Here is a 7667-nt window from a genome sequence, read left to right as displayed (position 1 = left end):
AATTAGAACTCTGTACCAACAGATCAGATGTCCTGTTCTTTCTGCTACTGCACTTCACCAATTTCCACTATGTCTAAAGCCAGCCTACATATTTTCATTTTTAAATTTTTTACCCTATCCACCCGATTAATGTATCTGACATTCCACACGCTGAGCCGTAGAAGTCCTGTTTTGTTTGTCCTCATGATGTCCTAAGTAATCCACGCCCTTAGATCTGAGGAGTACCCTATTTTGTCTCCGGAATATTTTACTCAAGAGGATCATATGACAATACAGCAGAACTGCATGTCCTCGAGAAAAATAACTGCTGTAATTTCCCCTTGTTCTGAGCTATTTGCAGTACGAGCGTAGCAAGTCCATATTGACTGATGTTGCAAGCCCATATTAGTCAATCAACCAGCCGACTGTTGCCCCTGCCACTACTGAAAAGTTTACCGTCATTTTCAGGAATCACATGTCCTCTAGCCTCTCCACAGATACCCCTCCATTGTGGCTGCACCTACAGTACAGCTAGCTGTATCGTGGAAGAAGGAAGTCACCCCACCTCGGCAAGTTCCATGGTTCATGGTAAAGAGAACGTAACCCTTGCAGAGAAACAACAAATGTGGTTTATAAATGACATTGTATGACATGAGCTTCTAAGTCACGTGCAACAGTGCCTATCAGAAATGTTTAACGAGCCACGTTTATGTCGAGGAGACCAAGTAGCATACCCTCCACATCCGCCAGACCTTATTTTCAGTGGGGGTACATTTAATGACGATGGCGTATTCGACGCCCACTGAGTAAGTGCGCACGTTACAGTAGCGTAAGTCTCCCTTTTGTTTCAGGCCATCATTCCTCTGACTGGATTGACGCTGCCAGCCACGACTTCCTCTCCTGAACCAACATGACCTTAAGAGGTCGCTAATAATATACAATAAGGAAATCGTAACCTAAGTAATACATACACATGGCTCACCTTGTTGTTCCCACAGTTTATGTTCGACCTCAACGTGCAATAAACACTCACAGACGTCAGGTGGCAGCGCTAGCAGTGGAGAGTATATAAAGCTTGTTTGAGGGACGTGCCAGCCGATGTGGCCGTGCGGTTCTAGGCGCTTCAGTCTGGAACCGCGTGACCGCCACGGTCGCAGGTTCGAATCCTGCCCCGGGCATGGATGGGTGTGATGTCCTTAGGTTAGTTAGGTTTAAGTAATTCTAAGTTCTAGGGGACTGATGACCACAGGTGTTACGTCCCATAGTGCTCAGAGCCATTTGAACCATTTTTTGGGGGACGCGCAAAACAGTGCAGTCGTGTTCGTAATGCGAAAACGAGGCGATTTATCTGATGTACAAAAGGGTATTATCGTTGGCTTTTGGGTCAAGGGTGGAGGCATTTCCGAAACGGATAAGTTTGTAAGCTATTTGCGTGCGTCCGTGGTTAAAATGTACCGTACATGACGAAATGCTGCTGTCCACAACCGGCACCGAGCAACTGTGGTGCACCACTGGCCGTAGATGACAGGGCTGACCGATGGCTGCGCAGATGCGTACTGGCGTAGACTTGCGGCTTATCGCCAAGATGAAACCAAGGGCGTACCAACGTTGTCTTCTCAGTAACCGTTCACCGATCGGCCTCCTGGTTCGTGCTCCCTTGTTGACTCCAGTCCATCGGCGACGAAGGCTCGAATTTGCACGACAGTGACGCAACTGGACGTCAACTGAGTGGCGACCGGTGAACTTTCCAGATGACAGTTGGCCGTTTGCGTGTACGGCATGAAACGTCTGAAAGCAAAGAGCCTGCAACAATTGTCGGAAGCGTCCAGGTCGGAGGAGGGAGCGTTATGGTCTGGACAATTTTTTCATGCCGTTTCAAATGGCTCTGAGCACTATGCGACTTAACATGTGAGGTCAACAGTCCCCTAGAACTTACAACTAGATAAACGTAACTAACCTAAGGACATCACACACGTCCATGCCCGAGGCAGGATTAGAACCTGCGACCGTAGCAGTCGCGCGGTTCTGGACTGAAGCGCCTAGAAACGCTGCTCCACAGCTCCCGGCCATACCGTTTCCTGGGTGATCTCATCATTCTGGAAGGCATAGTGGTTCAACACAATCACGCACCTAGCCTTGGGGGCGATGTCCACTCATATGTGCATTGTTTTTCCTCGGCACAGTGGCATCTACCGGCAGGATAACGCAATCTTTCACACAGGTCACAGCGGGCGTGAGTGTTTCTAAAAGCACCAGGATGAGTTAACTGCGCTGCCTACCAAAGTCCCCATATTTGTACCCAGTCGAGAATCTGTGGGACCCTCGATTGGGATTTTCGCTCCATGGGTGCTCAACCGAGAAACTTAGCGCAACTGGCCACACCACTCGAGTCCGCATGGTTCCAGATCCGTGTCGGTACCTTCCAGAAACTCACTGACTCTCTTCCTGCACGCCTAACTGTGATCTGTTTTGCAAAAGGCTTTTGACAGGTGGCCACACTATTGTAACTGGACAATGCATCATGGAGTGTAAACACTCCGTCCCTCAGTATACCCTACAACAACACATACTTGTCAACAAGGTAGAACATGGTTATCTTACTACGACCAACACCTTAAGCAAACATGCAGAGACAACATGTAAAATGTACACAGTATACAGCGATACAACAACCAAAAGAGGTAACTCAAGTCATTAAAATTTTGTCATTAAAATGTACACAGTATACAGTGATACAACAACCAAAAGAGGTAACTTAAGTCATTAAAATTTTGTCATTAAAACAGAACTCCTCAGATAATTGAACACTATACAATACTCAGGTCCTACAGAGTCTCAATGTGTTTCATAAAAAAGAAATACATTTACACATGCCACTGCTCGCCCAATTACAGGCCCAATAGTGGCTCTGCCGTGTTACATCAATTCAAAATCTTGGCAATACATAAATGCCGCCAGAGACAAAGGCTAACACAAGTCATCTTATGTGCGGACACTGAACTCGCATTCTGGACGACGACCGTTCATATCCGCATTCGGCCATGCTGGTTTAGGTTTTCCGTGGTTTCCCTAAAGGACTTAATAGCTCCAGGGAAATAATGGGGTAGTATGTTTGAAAGGACGTGGCCGATATCCTTTCCCGTCCTTGAAATATTCCGAGCTTGTGCTCCATCCCTAACTACCTCAATGTCGTCAGAACATTAAATCCTAATACTGCTTCCTTCATATTCGCCGCCTTCTAACTGTCATAACAGAAGTCTTTCTTTCACAACAGTTTCTTGGTTCCTAGCTTCCATATCCTCTGGATTTACAAAGAAAGACACTGTCTGCTACTAAGACCGAACGATGCCTCGCTTTAACACCAATCAACACACCATGTTGACGCTACCATATCCGACTACAGGAGGCACTATAGAGCTTCTTTCAGAAAGGAAGAACTGAAGTGTGGCCTGAAATAATTTATTCACGGCACTGCCCTTAATTTGAAACCAACTCCCGAAACTTTTCTTTTCGTTACTTCTCCTTCGACGTACACAGAGCAAAAATACATCTCTGCCTTACATTTTTTGTCATTTCCTCGTCCATGTTGCCAAATCTGAAGGCAGCCTGGTGTGTTGACAAGAGTTTGTGGATCTTTGAGGAGGACGGCCGAAGGATGTGTAAGAATCAATGGTAATTATTTTGAGCAGCTCCTGTAATGTGAACCATCACAGGACAGAGTGCCCCATATCTCGGTAAGAATTTTTTTCTGGCATTTGGAGTAGCGGCTGCATATAAGTATAGTAAAGCGGTTCCAGGAAGGAATATACGAAAAATAACATCTGATTGAATGAGAGGGTGTTACGTGATTCTTACAGCACATCAACTAATGTAAAAATGTCTCCATCTGTCCAACACAAGATGTGTGCAATTCGACAGGAAAGGAAATACGGTATTCTGAGTTCTACATTACAACGAAACCAACAGCAGGAGATACTGGACGTCACTTTCTCGCCCCCTCCCGTACAACCCCTTCGCCCTCTATAACCATGCCGTCATGAAAACAGTAGACGTCATCCATACTCCATAGTTCCGTAGTTAGTTTCAGATTATAAGCGGTACTTGAGTGTCAGATAATATCCTTTCAGTGTGAAGCGATACCTGGCACTTGGCGTGGGATTTATGTGGAATGGGGTTTGGAAAGGGGATGTTGATGACGTGGTACACAATTGAACACTAATTTAATCAGCATCAAGAAATTTCAAGTAACAAAACCGAAACTATTTATAGCAAAACAATATAACTTTCTATGGCCTCAAAGACAAAAGTAGATCTATAATATTCAAACACAAAATATTATTAACAAAACAGATAAGGTTAAAATATGGAACAAGTTTAATCTGGACCTACTACAGGTGACGGGTTAACAATAAACACAATTTAAATCACTGGGCACGCTGCCCTCATTATCCAAGATAATTTAAAATCTACGAGACTACAAAACACTCAACTTACTTATGATAAAAGTTATAAACTGTAACTAGATCTTATTCTATTGCAACTACCAACAGCAAACGGTACCATCAACACAAGCCAGTTAACCACACTTACGTCTAAATAAATAGCTATCCTTTTACGTATATGACAAATCATTCATAAAGGGCAACATAAACCAAATCTTAATGCACATGGATTAATCGCAGGTTTGCGCAAAATAAATTAGTACAGAATCAATTTTGAAAACCACTGACAATACCTGATGCACTGTCGTAGTAAGAACAATACACCTTTCATAAACAACAACATAAGGAATTCGTAATATCACTGACAACAATGGATTGGCAGCCCTCACAGAACACAAAAACATATTTATATAATTTGCTTAATCAAGCTCGTGGTATGTACTGAACAATGAGGCCTACTCTGTTACACAACTGTGTACTGACCATTGAGACCTGCTCTGTTACACAACACACACTGTTACACGCCCTGTGTGCTATAAACACAAACCATTACTCAGCTCGTACACGCTTCTGTTCAGGAATTCGTATTTATAAGCGGCAACATTCCGAAGCACGTTCACACATAGCACTGGTCACCGCCTCAAACAAAAGGCCACCACAGTGCCACCATTAAATGTAAAAGCACTCAAGTTGTGCTCCTTACGATCTACTGAAACCGTTCCCTCGTCTCCAATGTAACGCTGTGTGCCCGACCGGAAAAGACAGCAACCGCTGCAGACGATTGTTGTCCACACTGCAGCCCCACCCGCCTGACCGTTTCCACATCTGGTACCATCTCTCGCTCCGGCTCCTTGACGCTCTTCAACATGGCTCGGCTGCCGCCACATCCTTTCGTGGCCCGCGCGGACTGTTGCCGACGTGTCGCAGGCACTGACGACGCACATCGTTATATCTTCCGGGAGATGCTGCTTTTCCCAATGGATACAGATGACTGCCCATTGACTCGCCTTTCCCCAACTCAGCCGGCCGTTGCGGGCGAGCGGTTCTAGGCGCATCAGTCCGGAACCGCGCTGCTGCTACGGTCGCAGGTTCGAATGCTGCCTCGCGCATAGATGTATGTGATGTCCTTAGGTTAGTTAGGCTTAAGTACTCGTGTCCCTCAGTGTTCATCGTAGTCGTTCCTAGCGGCGCCAGTATTACAGACACCACTGAACATGATCTCTGGTGCTGGCGAAAACAGCTCCGCCATTCGAAATAGCACATAGCGTGCAACATACTCCACACACATACCAACGATTTAATACACACTGATCAGCCAGATTATTATGACCATGAGGATAAAATCAGAGAGATTAGAGCCCACACAGAGGCATACCGACAATCTTTCTTTCCACGAACAATACGAGACTGCAATAGAAGGGAGTTCCGATAGAGGCGCTTAAAGTACCCTCCGCCACACACCGTCAGGTGGCTTGCGGAGTATGGATGTAGATGTAGAGGTAGATCTACTATCGATATAAACCCGTCCAGGCGATAGCAGAATCACCTGGAGAGGAATGACCGCCAGTCAGACACACGCACGATGCGTGCTGTCGTGTGTACAGTGGGGAAGCAGCACGGTCTATCTGATATCGGCCAAGGGCAGATTTTGATGGCCCGGAGGGTCAGCACGAGCATTTCGATAACTGCACACACTTGTCGGGTGTTCTAGCAGTGCTGTGGTGAGTGTCTTCAACACTTGGCCTAACCAATGTGAAATCACCTCCAGACATCGTGCGGTTGGGCGGCCACCCCTAATTACGGATACCGGAAGTCGTAGGCTGGGAAAACTGGTTAAACAGGACAGGCGGCGAACTGTGGCGCAACTACCATCACACTTTAATGGTGGGCAGAGTCTAAGTTTGTCTGAACGCACAGTGTACCGAACATTCCTAATGATCGGCCTCCACAGCGACGATCCATGCATGTGTCACAGTAACACCACAAGAGGGCAACTACTACTGAAATGGGCACATGGCCATCGGCAGTGGATGTTGATGCAGTAGCAGACCGTTGCATTGTCTGATGAATCCCGCTATCTTCTTCATCATGCCGATAGGAGTTCCAGGGAAACGAAAACCACTCCGTCTACAGGACACTAGTGGCCCATCGGTACCATCCGACCGCCGTGTCATCCTCAGAGGAGGATGAGGATAGGAGGGGCGTGGGGTCAGCACACCGTTCTCCCGGTCGTTATGATGGTATTTTTGACCGAAACCGCTACTATTCGGTTGAGTAGCTCCTCAATTGGCATCATGAGGCTAAGTGCACCCCGAAAAATGGCAACAGCGCATGGCGGCCTGGATGGTCACCCATCCAAATGCCGACCACGCCCGACAGCGCTTAACTTCGGTGATCCCATGGGAACCGGTGTATCCACTGCGGCAAGGCCGTTTCCCAGTTCCAGAGAAACAGCTCTTTGAAACCTGTACGGCGGGACGGAGATAAATTGGCGGCGGCTCCATTGTGCTCTGGGGAACATTCAAATGAGCATCCAATGGTCCAGTGCAGCTCGTGCAAGGTACCATGACAGCAAGGAGTATCGTTCACTTGTTGCACACCGCGTACGCTCCTTCATGACAAACATATTTCCCGACAATAGTGGAATTTTGCAGCAAGATAGATGCGCCATGTCACAAGGCCAAGCGTTGATCTAGTGTTTCGAGGTGGCGAGTTCCAGCTGATGTGCTGGCCCCCAGATAGCCAGATCTGAACCGGATCGAACACATCTGGGATGTGACTGAACGTAGCGCCAGAGCTCATCGCCCTCCTCTCTGGAATTTACGGGAAGTAGGTGACTTGCATGTGCGAATGAGGTGCCAACTCCCTCCTGCGACCTACCCAGGCATCACTGCTCCCACGCTACGACGCGTCGCCGCTGTTAACCGTGCCAAAGTTGGGCATACCGGCTATTAGGCAGGTGGTCATAATGTTCTGTCTGATCAGTGCGTACCGCAATACAAGATGTCTAGTAGCAGTCGAATACAAATACTCACCACATAGAATCTTTTAGGAACAAAAGTCATAAACTGTAGAAGAGAACAAAATACAAATTGATTAATGAAATTCAAGTAGGAGAGCAAGCCACGGAAGAAGAATAGGTTAACGCCTCGAGCATATATATCAGCGTAAAAAATCAAACAAATTAACGATCAGAAACAAATGAGAAAGCTGAAATATACGTTGTTGCAGGGGACAAGAGAGCTA

At 46.7% G+C, this 7667-nt stretch overlaps 1 pseudogene; it reads right to left on the bottom strand.

The window, feature by feature from the left end:
* Positions 1-6740: 6740 nt before the first annotated feature.
* On the bottom strand, positions 6741-6858 carry LOC126261507 (5S ribosomal RNA; annotated as a pseudogene).
* Positions 6859-7667: the final 809 nt, after the last annotated feature.

The sequence above is a fragment of the Schistocerca nitens genome, chromosome 5, assembly GCF_023898315.1.
Source record: "Schistocerca nitens isolate TAMUIC-IGC-003100 chromosome 5, iqSchNite1.1, whole genome shotgun sequence".
NCBI classification, from domain to species: domain Eukaryota; kingdom Metazoa; phylum Arthropoda; class Insecta; order Orthoptera; family Acrididae; genus Schistocerca; species Schistocerca nitens.
Note: the sequence above shows the minus strand (reverse complement) of the source record. Positions and strands in the feature narration are given on the sequence as shown.